The 18699-nt window shown below is 42.6% G+C and overlaps 1 protein-coding gene across 2 annotated transcripts in view; it reads right to left on the bottom strand.

Annotated features, from left to right (window-relative positions):
- ITPRIPL2 (ITPRIP like 2) overlaps positions 1–18291 on the bottom strand; it is a 236575-nt gene extending 218284 nt beyond the window's left edge. For both annotated transcript variants that reach the window (XM_068244754.1, XM_068244755.1), the window contains exons 1-2: positions 18198–18291; positions 10243–10320 (exon numbers count right to left, since the gene is read on the bottom strand). The gene's annotated coding sequence lies outside the window, so the exon portion shown is untranslated. The remainder of the gene's footprint in view (positions 1–10242; positions 10321–18197) is intronic.
- Positions 18292–18699: the final 408 nt, after the last annotated feature.

Genomic DNA, 18699 nt, shown 5'->3' with positions numbered 1-18699 from the left:
GCACAATATGGCCACATTCGTGCATGAAGAAAAGCACAGCTGCAAACTACCAGAGGGTCTCAGACAGCAGGAGGACACAGAAAGCCTCTGGAGGATTCAGAGGCTTCCCTCTTCTGGGACAAGTTTTTTTTTTGTTTGTTTGTCTTGTGTTAGGATCTGCTTAGGGTTTTCTTTAAATTTCTGTCTTACAGGATGATCGCATATGATCATTTTAATTGACAGTTTAGGATATATATATATATATATATATATATATATATATATATATATATATATATATATATATAAACATGCTCCAAGCTGAACACTGCTCTATGAGGAGGTGATGGGTGAGGAAAAAACAAGGGAAAGGTCCACAGACTGGACAGAGACATGTAGATGGCAGCCTGCTCTACACCCTGCTGTATTGATGAAGGAAGTTAGCAATGGACATAGTGATGAAGCTTTCCAGGCCTCATGCTTGAAGTTACCAGCCATGCACTCATTACTGAGGATGTAAGGAGCATACAGTCAACACTGGGAGTTTGATGCATCTATTAAGACTAGTGATAGTAAAGAAGATGCACATTGTTGCAGCTTGGCAGTGGACCAATCAGAATTGGCAGGGAGTGCATTTAATTGGCCCAAATCCAAGCTGCATACAATTACAATTAAATCTGCATGCAAGCCAGAAGTATTTGTTTCTCATCGACCACCTCCAATTTGGACACAGGTAAGGTGTGTATACACACAGTGCTTGTCGAACAAAGGGATTGGGTCTCGATCACTCAGGCAACAGTTTGAGAGCAAAGCGCTGTACAGATGCCTTATAAGCATCTGTTGCTTATGCTCAAGCATTAAGTACATTCGATGCAGAAATTTAAATTGTATTAATCAATCTTTGGCTGATACTGAGACTTAAACAAAGTCCTCTAAGATTTCTTCCTAATGATTGTCGCAGAGATCAGGCACTTCACTGTTTCCCCTGCTCTTTAATCTAGATAGACTTTGAGAATCCCTTTTTATCAATTCGAAGTACATAGCAGATAATGGTTTTTCCAGATAGGCCAATATGAGCATTTTTTCCAGGTGGGACTGGGAGTGATAGACATGCCTTTTTTGTAGATATTTGAAGAATATTTTATTAGCTAATCTGAAATCACGTTTCAGTTTATTGAGGCCGTTTTACACTTCAAAGGTGCAAATTCAAAATTGCGATGCCCCACCCCCTCCACATCACACTGCAAAGCGCAAAACCACAAACATATGACCCTGTGGCAGAGTGCGCCCACAGGGTCATATGCATAGCACAGTCCCTCTTTTAACATTTCGAGAGTACTCTGAGGGCTTTGGAAGCATTCTCGTCCCCCGAGTGCTTCCAAAGATGGGCGCATCAGTACTTCCAAAATGCAGTCCAAGGTGGGCCAACATAGTTGGCTCGACCGTAGGTCCAATAATTACACCAGAAAGGCTCTATTGGATCCAGAGCCTTGCCTCTACATACAGTGGGTTGCAAAAGTATTCGGCCCCCTTGAAGTTTTCCACATTTTGTCATATTACTGCCACAAACATGAATCAATTTTATTGGAATTCCACATGAAAGACCAATACAAAGTGGTGTACTGAGAAGTGGAACGATAATCATACATGATTCCAAACATTTTTTACAAATAAATAACTGTAAAGTGGTGTGTGCATAATTATTCGGCCCCCTTTGATCTGAGTGCAGTCAGTTGCCTATAGACATTGCCTGATGAGTGCTAATGACTAAATAGAGTGCACCTGTGTGTAATCTAATGTCAGTACAAATACAGCTGATCTGTGAGGGACTCAGAGGTTGTCTAAGAGAATATTGTGAGCAACAACACCGTGAAGTCCAAAGAACACACAAGACAGGTCAGGGATCAAGTTATTGAGAAATTTAAAGCAGGCTTAGGCTACACAAATATTTCCAAAGCCTTGAACATCCCACGGAGCACTGTTCAAGCGATCATTCAGAAATGGAAGGAGTATGGCACAACTGTAAACCTACCAAGACAAGGCTATCCACCTAAACTCACAGGCCGAACAAGGAGAGCGCTGATCAGAAATGCAGTCAAGAGGCCCATGGTGACTCTGGACGAGCTGCAGAGATCTACAGCTCAGGTGGGAGACTCTGTCCATAGGACAACTATTAGTCATGCACTGTACAAAGTTGGCCTTTATGGAAGAGTGGCAAGAAGAAAGCCATTGGTAACAGAAAGCATAAGAAGTCCCGTTTGCAGTTTGCCACAAGCCATGTGAGGGACACAGCAAACATGTGGAAGAAGATGCTCTGGTCAGATGAGACCAAAATGGAACTTTTTGGCCAAAATGCAAAATGCTATGTGTGGAGGAAAACTAACACTGCACATCACTCTGAACACACCATCCCCACTGTCAAATATGGTGGTGGCAGCATCATGCTCGGGGGGTGCATCTCTTCAGCAGGGACAGGCAAGCTGGTCAGAGTTGATGGGAAGATGGATGGGCAAACTTGGAAGAAAACCTCTTGGGGATTGCAAAAGACTTGAGACTGGAGCGGAGGTTCACCTTCCAGCAGTACAATGACCCTAAACATAAAGCCAGGGCAACAATGGGATGGTTTAAAACAAAACATATCTATGTGTTAGAATGGTCCAGTCAAAGTCCAGATCTAAATCCAATCGAGAATCTGTGGCAATATCTGAAAACTGCTGTTCACAAACGCTGTCTATCTAATCTGACTGAGCTGGAGCTGTTTTGCAAAGAAGAATGGGCAAGGATTTCAGTCTCTAGATGTGCTAAGCTGGTAGAGACATACCCTAAAAGACTGGCAACTGTAATTGCAGCAAAAGGTGGTTCTACAAAGTATTGACTCAGGAGGCCGAATAATTACCCACACTCCACTTTGCAGTTATTTATTTGTAAAAAATGTTTGGAATGATGTATGATTTTCGATCCACTTCTCACATGTACACCACTTTATATTGGTCTTTCACGTGGAATTCCAATAAAATTGATGCATGTTTGTGGCAGTAATGTGACAAAATGTTGAAAACTTCAAGGGGGCCTAATACTTTTGCAAGCCACTGTATCTTTACTTTTTTTTTTTTTAAGTTTTCTTCAGGGTGTTTTCACATTGGGCCCAGGGCCGGTTCTAGACTTTTTGCTGCCTGGGGCAAACTTGTGAGTCGACCCCCACCCCGATTTGGAATGATCACACAGCACCTGTAAATTTGCACCGCTACCGGTAAAGGTAGTTAATGCAGTTGCCCCCAGTATAGGTAGCCAGTATAGTTGCCCCCAGGCCCAGTATAGGTTGCCAGTATAGTTGCCCCCAGGCCCAGTATAGGTAGCCAGTATATTTGCCCGAAGCCCAGTATAGGTAGCCAGAATAGTTGTCCATAGGCCCAGAATAGGTAGCCAGTATAGTTGACCCCAGGCCCTGTATAGGTAGCCAGTATCGTTACCCCATGCCCACTATAGGTAGTCAGTATAGTTGCCCCCAGGCCCAGTACAGGAAGCCAGTATAGCTGCCCCCAGGCCCAGTATAGGTAGCCAGTATAGTTGCCCCAGGCCCAGTATAGGTAGCCAATATAGTTGCCACCAGGCCCAGTATAGATAGCCAGTATAGTTGCCCCCAAGCCCAGTACAGATTGCCAGAATAATTGCCCCCAGGCCCAGTATAGGTAGCCAGTATAGTTGACCCCAGGCCCTGTATAGGTAGCCAGTATCGTTACCCCATGCCCACTATAGGTAGCCAGTATAGCTGGCCCCAGGCCCAGTACAGGAAGCCAGTATAGTTGCCCCCAGGCCCAGTATAGGTAGCCAGTATAGTTGCCCCAGGCCCAGTATAGGTAGCCAATATAGTTGCCACCAGGCCCAGTATAGATAGCCAGTATAGTTGCCCCCAAGCCCAGTACAGGTTGCCAGTATAATTGCCCCCAGGCCCAGTATAGGTAGCCAGTATAGTTGTCCCCAAGTCCAGTACAGGTTGCCAGTATAATTGCCCCCAAGTCCAGTACAGGTTGCCAGTATAATTGCCCCCAGGCCCAGTATAGGTAGCCAGTATAGTTGCCCCCAGGCCAAGTATAGGTAGCCAGCATAGCTGCCCCCAGGCCAAGTATAGGTAGCTAGTATAGCTACCCCCAGGCCCAGTATAGGTAGCCAGTTTAGTTGCCCCCAGACCCAGTATGGGTAGCCAGTACAGTTGCCCCCAGGCCCAGTATAGGTAGCCAGTATAGTTGCCCCAAGTACAATATAGGTAGCCAGTATAGTTGCCCCTGAGCTCAGAATAGGCAGCCATTTTAGTTTCCCCAGGCCCAGTATAGGCAGCCAGTTTAGTTGCCCAAAGCACAATATAGGTAGCCAGTATAGTTGCCCCTGAGCTCAGAATAGGCAGCCATTGTAGTTTCCCCAGGCCCAGTATAGGCAGCCAGTATAGTTGCACCAAGCACACTATAGGTAGCCAGTATAGTTGCCCCCGAGCTCAGAATAGGCAGCCATTTTAGTTTCCCCAGGCCCAGTATAGGCAGCCAGTATAGTTGCCCCCAATCCCATTATAGGTAGCCAATATAGTTGCCCCAATGCCCAGTTTAGGTAGCCAGTATAGTTGCCCCCAAACCAAGTATAGGTAGCCAGTATAGTTGCCCCCAGGCCCAGTATAGGTAGCCAGTACAGTTGCCCAGTATAGGTAGCCAGTATAGTCTTCATACTGACGTGATACGGCGCAATGCGTCGGAAGTGATTTTTTTCGCCGCATCCCCGATGCTAGGACAATTCTACATTACCATGCAGTCCTGCAGCCATCTGCGGAGGACTGGAAGTCATGTAAGTCTATGGTGATGAATGTGTGTGAAAACCCACCGCAAGTTTTACATAGTTACATAGTTAGTTTTTTTTTGTTTTCATGTCGAGCATGCGTGGAGGTGTATTTTTAGCAATACGCTTTCACGCACGTGATCGCTTCGGCCACAGGAAGTGAGCGTAAACTTCCTGCTTGGCCGGCTGCCAGACGGGGATGCCCCCGGGCCTCACCGCTAATCTGTAGTCTGTAACCGCTGTCAGGGTCACTTTAAATTGACTACTACCACTGGATGTATTTTCAAGAGGTTTCTGGTTATCCGCACCACTGATTCTATGGATGTTTTTGGACTCATAAATCCACTTTTGAGAGTAAGGCCATTTACTGACATTACCGTCTTCACACCTGATGGGGTTTTGGAGTATTAGCAGGAGCTTTATTGTGCAATACAACAGGATTATCTTGACATGAATCCTACCAGGCTGTGGAGCTGAAGAATGCTGTATACTTACTCTGTGTAAATGAACTCCAATTGTAAAGATTTTTGATAATTAACGGATTTCCAGTGAATTTAATATGAATTTGATTATTTATATTATTTGCTATTTATTATCGCGTGTTACGTCTTGATATGAATTGAATACTTTTTTTTAAACTATACTAATTGTGATAAAAAGAAAAACAGTTTAGCAATTTTTCTGGTCAGGGTTAACGCCATTTAAACCTTGCTGCCTCTCAAATACAGTTAATACACTCCTGTCTAAAGCCTTGCTCATACTTGAAGGACAACTGAAGTGAGTGGAATATGAAGGCTGCCATATTTATTTCCTTTTAAACAATGCCAGTTGCCTGGCAGCAGTGTCGAACTGGGAAGTGGTAAAGCTGAGGAAATCCACTCGCTGGCCAAGCAGCAGTAATCATGTGTTGCTGCTCACAGTGAAGACTTGCTACAGGCATCTATTGGGAGTGATAACACAGTGTTACTTCTGCTTGGCCAGCAGGTGGATTTCCTCAGCTTTTCCAGCTCCCAGTCTGACACTGCCCGGCAGCCTTGCTGATCTATTTGACTGCAGTGGCGTCGGAGTCATGCTAGAAACAAGCATGCAGCTAACATTGTCAGATCTGACAATAATGTCAGAAACACTTGATCTGCTGCATGCTTGTTCAGGGTCTATTACTATAAGTATTAGCAGCAGAGAATCAACAGGCTAGCCAGGGAACTGGTATTGTTTTAAAGGAATTAAATATGACAGCCTCCATATCCCTCTCGTTGTAGTTGTCCTTTAAGATGGTTCTTGGCCGAACTGGCTTGTCAGGGCTGTCTACTGAGAATCTAGCATGTGTAAAGTATCCCCGGGAGATACTTCACCAGGAGATCTGGAGTGCTGGATACCTTCAGACAAGCGCACTGCTGTCTTCCTTATTCAGCTTGCTAGAAACTGTTCCCTTGCCACAGTGCTGTTGCTTCTTATCTCTCCTCCATAGCAACAGAATGTTTAGGTATCCTGTATGCTAGCAAAGAGTCTGTATAGCACTCAGTCCTACACTGTCCCCCGAGGGATCAAGTTCCGATTTATGTGAGTGACAGTAATTGTGCATTCGTATGCACCTTATATGCTTAATATGTAATGCAAAAAGCTGGCTTGGGTAAAATGGCTGTCAGGAAAATTAATAATCTGAGATATGCTGATGATACCACTCAGATGGCTGAAACTGAGGAAGGATTGAAGAGCCTAGTCATCAATGTCAAATGAGAAAGTGCCAAAGCTTACATCAAGAAAATTAAAGTCATGTCATCTGCTCTAATGAACTATCTACAAATAGATGAAAAAAAACCAAAAGTGGTAACAAATTTCTTCTTCCTGGGGTCAAAGATCTCTGCAGATGGTGACTGCAGTCATGAGAGACACTTGTTACTTAGGAGGAAAGCTTTGGCAAATTTGGACAAGATACCAAAGGACAGAGATGTGACTTTACCAACCAAGATTTTGATAGTTAGAGCCATGGCCTTCTCAACAGTAGCATATGGCTGTGAAAGTTGGACTATACATAAGGCCATGCGTAGAAAAATTGATGATTCTGAATTGTGGGCATGGAGAAAGCTACTAAGAATTCCCTGGAATTCCCTGGACTAGAAGAATACTAACTAGTCAATACTTACAAAAAAAGGGCTGATTCAACTATTAAAACTCAAATACTTTGGTCACATAATGAGAAGATCAGATTCTTTGGAGAAATCCTTGATGCTTGGAAAAATTGAGGGCAAAAGAAGATGGCAGAGGTCAAGATGGACAGACAGCATATGTGAAGCTATGAACATGCCTGCGCAACAACTGAAAGAAACAGTGACTGACAGACACCTCTGGTGTGCAGAGTCCACTAAACAAATGGGGATGAGCATGCTCCTTAAATATTTGTATGAGTTGATAAGAATCCCCCCACCCTGTGTGTACACATTTGCAAAAAGTGTAAACCTTGTACACATACTTAGTGACAGTTGCCCTTAAAAACAGTGGATTGATAATTAGCATCACATTTTAGGGAACAAATGCTTATGTACTGTTTAATGGAGAGGGTAGGAGGGATGATGGGTGGCAAACGAACGAGCAGCAACCTGCTGCACAGGGACAAAAGATTACAATGTGCTCATCTGTCACTCATTATGTGGCAATCCACCATGGCAAATTGCTTAAAACATGCTAGATTTTCAGTCACATCCCCCAGCTGAGTACATCAACAAAGGTGGGGCCCACAGTGGTTAGTAGTTAAGCAAAAAGTTCAAAGATGATGGACCTGGAGACAGTGGCTCTAAAAGCCACACAAAAGACTGTAAACGACACAGAGAACCACACTAATCTACAGAAGATGAGGCTTCAATCAAGTGACAGATCACAGTGGAATTCCCAGAGAAGAGCCCCAAAGATTTCTTGCAACTTATAAAAATAATAGTCAATAAATGAAAGTGTCTGTATTGTTTGCATGTAAAATATCCTGTGACATGGTAGTAGGAACTCTGCCACCTATAACATGTCAGCAGTCACTTAGACTACTGTGACATGGCCAGTATCTTGCCAGTTGAATGACTTGGCTGTGGCTGCCTATGCTCCTGTGACATAGTGCTAGTCACTCAGCAAACATGGCGGGTACCTTTCAGCCTCCTGTGACCGTATCTAGACTTAATAATAGGGCCCCCTGCAAAAATGATGGCATGGGGCCCCCTTGGTCCCCGAACCCCATGCGGGCCACATTATCGGGAGCAAGCAAATTATTCTGTTGTGAAGCAGCGTCTGGAAGCAGGAAAAAAATGACACATGCTCCCTCTACTTGCTACTCTGCATAGAGGGAGGAGGGGGCGAAAGGGGAGGGTTTTTTGCTAAGTGGCTGCACTTGCGGTTGTGTAGAGGGAGGAGGAGGGCCTCCATAGCCCCCCTGCAATGGCAGGGGTCACAGGGGTGATTGTTACGCCCATGCCTGTGACTCAGCAGAAGTCCCATTTCAAGCATATTTATGAAGAAACCCAGACAATGGTGGTTCATTGTGCATAAGGTTGCTTGTCAACCTATACATTTACAGTAAAAGGCTGATGATTCAGATTTACTCCCCAGTAAGAGTGCAGTAATAAAATGACTATTTAAAGTGAAGAAGATGTCTTGTCTTCAGTATCACATTATAGGCCTAAAATAACCAGACATCAATAGCATTGCACATAGCAGGTAGTATTTTGGGCTACAAAGCACTATTAGTCTAATATAGATGTTGGCCTACTCTTAGCTGAAGAACATTGCTTCCAGGCAGACTACTTGTGTTGTCCACAGCTTAAAAGAGCAGCAAAGTATTTGCAAACATACTTGTAATACGGTATTTCCGTTACAGAACATCCTGGGAAGTCATTCCAATGTGTTGGCAATGCTAATGCTTCAGTGCACAGCACAGTACAGAGGAGAAACAGGTTTGTGTTTCATAAGCAAAGCTGGTTTAAAGCAAACCTGAAGTGAAAAAAAACAGGATCTAATCAACTTGATTCACCAAGTTTGAGCAGCACGAGTAAAAATCCTCAGCGAGCGCTCTGGGCTGTATAGCGTGCGCTGCTAACTTACGCGCTCTCCTTTGTTTAGTGGGCGCTCCTTTACTCCCGCCCTGAGCCCCGTTGCATCCTGTAGCTGCTTAGGACGTGATACCTGCACCTTGATTGGCCCAATAGGCTGCTAGTCACTTTTGATTTTTAAATGTATTTGGATGCAAAAAAATTGTGATGTAATGTCATCATACATACCAATTAAGCTAATTTACATAAAAATACAGCCAAAATCGCGTTCCTTGAAATCGCACCAGAAATCACGGTTGTTATTGGCAAAATCGATTTTTAAAACGCTACCATTTTTTAGAGCAATTTGCAATTTCTAGTGGGTCCCAGCGCTTATTCTGTGCTCATGATGACTTGTATAGAGACATTAATCGCACGCGAAAAAAAAAAAGTACAGCTACTACTTGAAAGTAAAATTCAGAAAAATCGCAAATGCCTGGAAATGGAATGCAATACCATTGAAACACTTTATACATGCAGCAATCTGTTTTTTACAAGATTGCCAATTGGATGTGAACCCTGCCTTAAGGTGCATACACACATCAGACTATAGTCTTTGGAAAATGAAAGATCACAGACCAATCTTACCACCCTTCATGTAGAGATCCGTTCCTGCAAAATGCATTCATAGTCTATGAGATCTGCAGATCATCATACACACCTTGTTTAACTGACATTCATCTGCAGATCTGAAACTCCATCCTGGTGGATCTGATCTGCAGATGAATGTCAGTTCAACAAGGAGTGTATGATGATCTGCAGATCTCATAGACTATGAATGCATTTTGCAGGAACGGATCTTTTGCAGGAACAGATCTTTTGCAGATACTGATCTTTTGTGTCTGTACAGCATCTTTGTGTGCAGCATCTTGCAAAGATTTTTTCTGATGGGGAGTTCAGCTCCATAGAATAGACTGTGAAGGTATGGCTCTCATACTACATGGAGGGTGGTAAGATTGGTCTGTGATCTTTCATTTTCCAAAGACTATAGTCTGATGTGTGTATGCACCTTTATAGCTGTAAAGTCGCTTAAAGGATACCAGAGCTGAAATAAAAGACTGCTCTATTACTTACTTGTGGCTTCTTTCAGCTCTCTGTAGGCTTGTCTGTCCCTCCCTGTCCACTAGGTAAGTCAAATCCCCCTAGTTTCACATTACTGTGCATGCACCTTCCTAGCGGTGCATGCACAGTAATGACACTGACACCGTCAAAGACACTGAGTTAGGATAAGGACAGGAAAGACAGCGAGAAACATACAAGCCTACAAGGGCTAGAATTAGCCCCAGGTAAGCGAAAGGGTAGGCCTTTATTTCAGTTCTGGTGTCCTTTAAAGTACACCTGTGACTTCAAAAACAAAACAAAAACAGATACTTACCTTCGGAGGGGGAAGCCTCTGGAAGCCTAATGGGGCTTACCCTATCCTCCTGAGCCAGCCCAACCCAGCGCAGCAACCCTGAACAAGGACACAAAGGGCAATCCTCCAGTTAGGTTGGCTTTTAGGAACTCAGCGGCAAAGTGCATACGTATTTTTATAAATGACTACAATTATCCCTACGAGCTCAAAATTATACCAGAAAAAAACATGCCTTCAAAAATGCAAGCAATGAAATCATTTAGGTGTTGTACATAAAGTTCTGACTTTTAGTAATTAAATAGCATATTTTATCTGTATATAAAAGTATAAAAATATGCAATTAAATAAGACAGAGGAATTTTGCAGCAAAAGAGGGATTGACCCACCAAATAAACAATTGGGAGTTATACCATTAGCCCCTGGCATGCCTTGTGTGTGCCATACATGTGGAGGGAGGGCACGGTAAACTAGCAGATTTGCACTATGTACAAGATCACGCTATGTACAGTCGTATCTTTTCTAGAATACCTGGATTGCAAAGAAGGACTAGTACGTATGGTTAGAAGATTTACTGAGTGACTAACCCAAACTGTGGCGCACCTGAAATTCCTCCCTTTTTTGTTGAGAGTATGTGGAACTGTTGTTTGGTGCAGTGATGAGCAACGGATGAAATCTGAATGGGTTTCATTCGGATTTCATCCTCCCAATTAGTGCAGCTGAGCGGGTGTGTGCTGGGGCTTTAACTTACCCAGCAGCCTTCTTCTTTAATCCGTGCCACGCCACATTCCAAGCTACGGTCACGTGACTACAAACACTTCCACCTTCAGGGTTGAAGGAGGAAGCGTAGTAGTCATGTGACGTGGCTTGGAACGCAGCTTGGGATGCACCATGGTACGGCTTAAAGAAGGCTGCTGGGTAAGTGTAACACACACATGCGCTCAGCTGCACTGATTAGGAGGATGAAATCCGAATGAAACCCATTCTGATTTCATCCGGATTCAATCCGGAGGTCAACACTAGTTTGTGTGCAGTGTATCTAGAGATCTGAAATCCATCTTCATAATACAGTACACTAATTATCTGGAATCCATAAGTGACCCACAGCATCATTATTATTATTATTATCATTGTAAGATATTCATTTGCTACTTGTCCAGCACAGAATTATTGAGTGCTGATGAATTGTATGCGATGTCCAGTGGGAATGTGTGTGAGAGAAAATCGCCCTCTAGTGACCACTCACAGTAATTCAGCACTGCATTTCATACTTAGAGACACTGAAGCGGAAAAAAAATTATGATATTATGATTTGTATGTGTAGAACAGCTAAGAAATAAAACATTAAGATCAGATACATCAGTCTAATTGTTTTCAGTACAGGAAGAGTTAAGAAACTCCAGTTGTTATCTCTATGCAAAAAAAGCCATTAAGCTCTACGACTTTCAAAAGTCATGGAGAGGGCTGTCTTCTGACTTTTATTATCTCAACTGTTTACTTTTTCTCTGCCAGAGGATAGGTCATTAGTTCACAGACTGCTCTGAAAGAATCATTTTGAATGCTGAGTGTTGTGTAATATGCACATATTATAGAATGATGCAATGTTAGAAAAAACACTATATACCGTACCTAAAAATAAAAATATGAGAATATTTTCTTTGCTGCTAATCTTCTAGTAATTATTCATAGTACACAACCAATTCATTATACGGTATCATTTTTTTTTTCGCTTCAGTGTCTCTTTAAAATCAGAAAGCTGGTGTAGCTGATCTGCTTCTTTCCATGCACTGCTCTTAATTCAGATGGCATACATTCCCCTTTGAAAACAGGGTGAATTATGCCAGCCAAAGTCAATACACAAAGGAAAAAATTATTTTAGGAGCCTAATTCAGGACACAGGCCCAACATTTATGGTTGCTCACTAAGTAAATGCACAGGGTGAAAAATTTCAAATTAAAGTGACACCGAAGTGAAAAAAAATCTCATGATATAATGAACTGTATGTGTAGAACAGATAATTAATAGAACATTAATAGGAAAGAAAAGTGTGTTGTATTTTTATTTTCAGTTACATAGCTTTTTTTTTTATATATATATATAACATTGCATCATTCTGATATATTTGCAATTACAAGCCACACCCTGAATTTTAAACTATGAAACATAGCAGCGCTAACAACCATTTGAACTCCCATGCAGTAAACCTTTATCTGAAGCTGTCTCACTGTTTCTTTGATGTGTAAGTGCTTCAGAAAACAGGACCATCTTCCACTTAAAGAGGAACTCCAGTGAAAATAATGTAATAAAAAAAGTACTTCATTTTTACAATAATTTTGTATAAATGATTTAGTCAGTGTTTGCCCATTGTAAAATTTTTTAAATCCCTGATTTACATTCTGACATTTATTACATGGTGACATTTTTACTATTGGCAGGTGATGTAGCTGCTGCATGCTTTTTTGGCAGTTGGAAACAGCTGTAAACCGCTATTTCCCACAATGCAACACGGTTCACAGGTAGGAAACTGCCAGGAGTACCACAGTCCTCAGAGTTCCTTGTGGGAGGAGTTTCACCACAATACCATGCTTTTGACATGGGAGACCAGGGTTCAAATCCTGGCTAGGTCAAGTACCTATTCAGTAAGGAGTTCAAGGCAAGACTCCCTAACACTGCAGGGTGGTCTCTTGAGCGCGTCCCAGTGGCTGCAGCTCTTGAGCGCTTTGAGTCCGACAGGAGAAAAGCGCTATACAAATGTTCGTATTATTATTATTATATCAGTCATACAGCGCCCCCTGATGGTCTGTTTGTGAAAAGGAATAGATTTCTCATGTAAAAGGTGGTATCAGCTACTGATTGGGATAAAGTTCAATTCTTGGTCGGAGTTTCTCTTTAAAGTACCCCTGAACTGAGAGGGGTAGTTGGCACGCATGCTAAATTTTGTTTGCGGTGATGTAGTGCACAGCACCATCCTCATGTCCCAGCTCCCCCAGGGCTCCCCGCAGTACTCAGTTGAAACCTTCGACTGGTACCGAACGTCGAAAACGGGCAGGAGGAAGTGGCAGTTTCCTCCCCTGTTGCCCCTAGCAACATCCACTAATCATGCCCTCCGGCTGCAGCTTTATCCTGGATCTGTCTAAAGAAAAGCATCAGATCATAACTCACCTACTCCACTTTCCAAGCTCTGCCTTTGCCGACTTGCCAGCTCCTCCATTCAGCTGCAGTGTCACTCGTAAGCACCGGCATCTTCACAGCAATGGCTCTGACCCTGAAGTACTTTGTGTCAGTACTTCCGGGTCAGAGCCATTGCTGTGAAGATGTCGGTGCTTACGAGTGACACTGTAGCTGAATGGAGGAGCTGGCAGGTCGGCAAAGGCAGAGCTTGGAAAGTGGAGTAGGTGAGTTATGATCTGATGCTTTTTTTTTTATTTTTTATAAATATGGACATAGCCGCATCAGGAGTACTTTAAGTTAGGCGGAGGAGCTCAGAGCAGGTCTTTTGCATAGATAATAACTGAAGTTTCTTAACTCTTCCTGTACTGGACTCTGTTCTTTGCTGCTAATGTTCTATTTCTTAGCAGTACTACACGTACAATTCATTATATCATAAGTTTATTTTCACTTCAGATTCCCTTTAAGCCATTGTCCTTTGATAGAAATCATTATATACAGTTTATATCGATTTAAGGAGAAACTGTAGTGAAAATAACATTAAAAAAAAAATAGCTTATTTTTTACAAAATTCACTTATAAATTATTTAGTCAGTGTTTGCTTCTAGTAAAATATTTCCTCTCCTTGATTTACATTCTAAAATGTATCAGTGGTGGTGACATCCTTAGTTCTGCCAGGTGATCTGTACGGAATGTTTGTTACTGAGAGTTCTATACACAGAGGGAGATATTGCTTGCTTGGCAGTTGTAAAAAGGCATTATTTTCCACAATGGAATGAGTTTCACAGACAGCAGGACCAAGGTCATGACATCACACTGTGGGAGGGGTTTCACCACAATATCAGCCATACAGACCCGCCCGATGATCTATTTGAGAAAAGGTAAAGATTTCTTGTGGGAAAGGGGGTATCAGCTACTGATTGGGATGACGTTCAATCCTTGGTTAAAATGCCTCTTTATCTTGAAAGTGGCCCTGCAGTGAGGAATACGGTATGTACGAAAGAGCTCCACATCAGGCACAGACTGTAGTCACTTTACTTACAGAAAATGACATCAGTTATCCAATCCATGCCAGTATTGCATTGTAACCCCCCCCCCCCCCCCCCCCATTGTATGCTCTGTGGAAATCTGACTAGCGGTGTGGTCACATCATGCCTTTATAAATAACAGGAGGATGTTTTTGTTAAAAATTTGACTATTGCTGTGTTTTATTACGGCATATGGCCTTCAGAACAGCACACTTCAACACCATTTCAGCACGAACATATGGACAGGGTGGAGGGGAGTTTACTTACTTGCACTTCACAGCATGTTTCATGCAACTCCGATGCCTCCTATTTCTGCCTTTGTAAGGAGAAAGCACTGGAGTCATGTGAATCAGAATCATTTACTTCGTGCCAAGTACGAAGGGGGGTAGTACCCAGATTCACACCGTGAAGCGCTAGTAAATCAACAGGCTGCATTTCTATCTTTTTCTTATCATAAGTGTTGCAGGTCTAAGATCATGCCTAAAAAAACATTGCTCGTAAAGTGTCTACAATACCCAAGGCTTTTACACATACTCACATAAATGAGTATATTAAACACCTGCATGCACACTTACACTGGCATACATAAATACATACATTTGCATCTGCCTTCAAATATACATTGAATACATTGTACCTGCACAATCCTGCACAGGTACACTAGCAACTCTTCATTTGGGTTAAGGCAGAAATAGCCAAACCCAATTGAATCCGGCTATTTCCACCTTAACCCGGAACAAAGAGCTGCTAGTGCGCCTGCACAGGATTGCGGTAGGTAAATATTGCCCACGCCTGTGCACCCTTGTCAAGTGACTTTCGAGGGAACCAGCGCTGGATTCCCCCAAGCTACAGAGGACGGGGAAGCCTCACTGGGACCCTGAGGCTTTCCACTCCCGAGGTAAGTGTCCCTCAGAGGGTTGTTTTTCTTCTGTTACTGACATATTTATTTCCTTTTAAGCAATGCTAATTACCTTGATGTCCTGCTGATCCTCTGCCTCTAATACTTCTAGCCTTAGACCCTGAACAAGCAGGTATATCAGAGGTTTCTGACTGAAATCTGACTGGAATAGCTGCATGCCTTTTTCAGGTGTGCGATTCAGACGCCACTGATGCATAAAAGATCAGCAGGATGAAGAAAACCACTTAAATAGATGGTAAATTATACAGGATAGACTCCACCAAAAAGAATCTCCTTGCGCAGAAACAAAAGATTTTTGAACAAGGCGATAGAACTGGGAAGCTACTAGCCTGGCATCAAAAGATGCTCAGCCTAGCACCGCTATCCCTCGTCTACTAGACGAAACACATAAAATTACCACTGATCCCGGGGAAATTAATGAGATCTTTTTTCACTTCTATTCCAAGTTGTATACAAGCAAATCCAAAAAGAGCGACGCTGACCTTATACACTATTTAACAGATACTAAATTACCAACCCTATCTCTAGAAGACCGAGAAACGCTTGACGCTCCAATAACGATTAATGAAATAATTGACACGATTGCAGACAGGTAAGACCCCGGGGCCTAGATGGGTTCCCTGCCGAATTCTACAAACAAATACTACTCGGTATTATTAGCTCCCAAATTGAAAACTACCTTCCAAAAATCCTTTGACAGTGGTTCTCTTCCTCCCACCATGTTAGAGGCCCTGATAATCGTAATCCCCAAACCAGGGAAAGATCCCACAAGATGTGCTCCATACTGACCCATATCCCTCCTGAATACAGATGTAAAAATCCTTGCAAAAATATTAGCCACTAGATTAAACTTATGCATATGCAAGATGATCCATCACGACCAAACAGGATTTATGCCTGGTAAAAGCACGGATATCAACCTGCGCAGGCTGATGACCAACATCGCTGCCTCACATATTAACACTGAACACCAAGTGGTAGCCTCGTTGGATGCCGAAAAGGCATTCGACTCAGTGGAATGGAACTACTTATGAGCAACCATGCGTAGACTTGGGTTTGGAAATAGTTTCATTAAATGGGTTCAGATGCTTTATGACTCCCCTAGGGCTAAAATCCATACAGGTAATGTGATATCAAAGTTCTTTAGCCTAGAGAGAGGCACCAGACAAGGGTGCCCATTGTCACCTAGTTTATTCGCAATAGCAATGGAGACAGTTGCTGCCCGTATCCGCCAATCTTTCACAGTGAGGGGTCTGTTGTTGGGAAATTTACATGAGAAGATATCCCTCTACGTGGATGATGGCCTTTTGTAACTCAATGATCCTCACACCTCACTTGATGCAGCTCTCTACCTTTTTGAGGAATTTGGTGAGATGTCGGGAATTAGGATTAATTGGAATAAATACATACTATTTTCTCTGGATGATATATCTCTCATGCCACTCCCGACAAACTCTCCTCTCGCGGTGGTTGACCAATTTAAATATCTGGTTATTCAAATAACTAACGATACCAATAAATACCGGATACTCAATGTGGACCCAATCATTCAGCAACTCGAAAATAAATGTAATACTTGGAATAGACTTCCACTTAATTTGATCGGCAGAATAAATTTGCTTAAAATGATCTTCCTACCCAAGTTTACTTATGTGTTCAGACAATGCCCAGTGTGGCTTCCAACGTCACTATTTAAGCGTATAGATAAAATAATTCTATCCTTTATTTGGGCAGGCAAACAGCCCCGACTTGCTTTGGACCTCTTACAGCTTCCCAAAGCTAGAGGAGGTCTAGCACTTCCACACTTCCAAAAGTATTTCTGGGCCTCGGTGCTCGTTACTGTACGCTGGTGGTTTTCTCAAGATGAGCTGAATCCGGCTTTGAACGCTGAGGCAGCGGTGTTGGGCTCCTACGAGGTACTCACTAACCTTCCGTATAGAGGCCCCAAGGCCAACTCACAAACTACAGCAACTATGTCAACAACCTGGAAGGCCTGGGTTGCGGCTAGATCTCACATCATTAAACCCAATACTATCTCTCCTTTCACGCCGCTATGGGGAAACCCAAATTTAAAACATTTTACTACCATCCCCGACCCAGTGGTTTGGGCAAGATACGGCATTAAGAATATCTCCCACATTCAGCATGATAAGTCCTTAAGCACGTTTCAAGATTTGAAAATTCAATACAATCTTCCTAATAAGCACCTGTTTCGATATCTGCAGTTGCGACATGCCCACAGATCTCAGTTCGGCTCTAGACCTCCAGACTTAACTACTGACAGATTAGGACAGTTGCTTATGACCAAAGATCTTCCCAAAACTCTCTCTGCCATTTATACTAAACTGCTCAATTGTAATCATCCAAGATTACATAAATGCTTTCAAAAATGGTCAACTGACATACCTACCCTGACTGAAGCGGACTGGGACTCGATTCTAACAGAGTTCCCTATCACAGTAATCGCGGCTAGTGACCAACTCATACAAACTAAATTCTTGCACAGAGTTTACCTAACTCCTGAAAGATTACATAGGATGAGTGACTCTAACTCAGATCTCTGCTGGAGATGCTCAGTGGATGTGGGTAGCTTCACGCATATCTTCTGGTCTTGTCCCAGGATCATTCCATTCTGGGAGACTGTCCTTACCATCATCAATAAACTATTACAGACCAGACCTCCTTTCCACTGGATATGGGGATGCTCTTACTTGGGAAATTGGGTAAATCCAACCTCTCAACTCAGACAGACTCTGATCAGAATGCTCTGTTTTTATGCCAGAAAGTTGTAAAAATGTTTCTGTACCGTGTTAGCCAAACAATATATGTAGGTAGAAAAAAACAAAGTCTTGTAAAAGTAATACCTTTTAATGGCTAACTGATAAAGTTAAATAATGCAAGCTTTCTGGGATCTAGTCCCCTTCTTCAAGCATATTTCTAGATGTTAGCTGTAGTAAAACACTGATGCAGGGAAGCTGCATGAAGATGGCAGTTGTACTGGTTGCTGTTTAGCAGTTAGATGTCAGGTGATCAGCAGGCTGGAGCCAGTGAGCTTATGCAAGCAAACATGAAATCTAGCAGGTTTCTGAAGATAGTGAAGCCAAGTCAATCATGTTACATAAGGAGTCATGAATCCCATTCCACAATTTAAACCTTCTGTTAATGTCTTGAACATTTTCATAAATTTGTACTCAGAAATCTTTCTTGCTTGTTCATTTTTGAAGTTACCCTTAAGAATAAATACTTTTAGATCTTGCATGCTGTGTCCTGGTTCGCAGAAGTGTTGGCCCACTGGTGTGTCCATTTTACCCTCATTAATTTTAAAGCGGTGATGGTTCATTCTTGTGCGCAGTTTTTGTCCTGTTT

The sequence above is a fragment of the Hyperolius riggenbachi genome, chromosome 7 (assembly GCF_040937935.1).
Source record: "Hyperolius riggenbachi isolate aHypRig1 chromosome 7, aHypRig1.pri, whole genome shotgun sequence".
NCBI classification, from domain to species: Eukaryota; Metazoa; Chordata; class Amphibia; order Anura; family Hyperoliidae; genus Hyperolius; species Hyperolius riggenbachi.
Note: the sequence above shows the minus strand (reverse complement) of the source record. Positions and strands in the feature narration are given on the sequence as shown.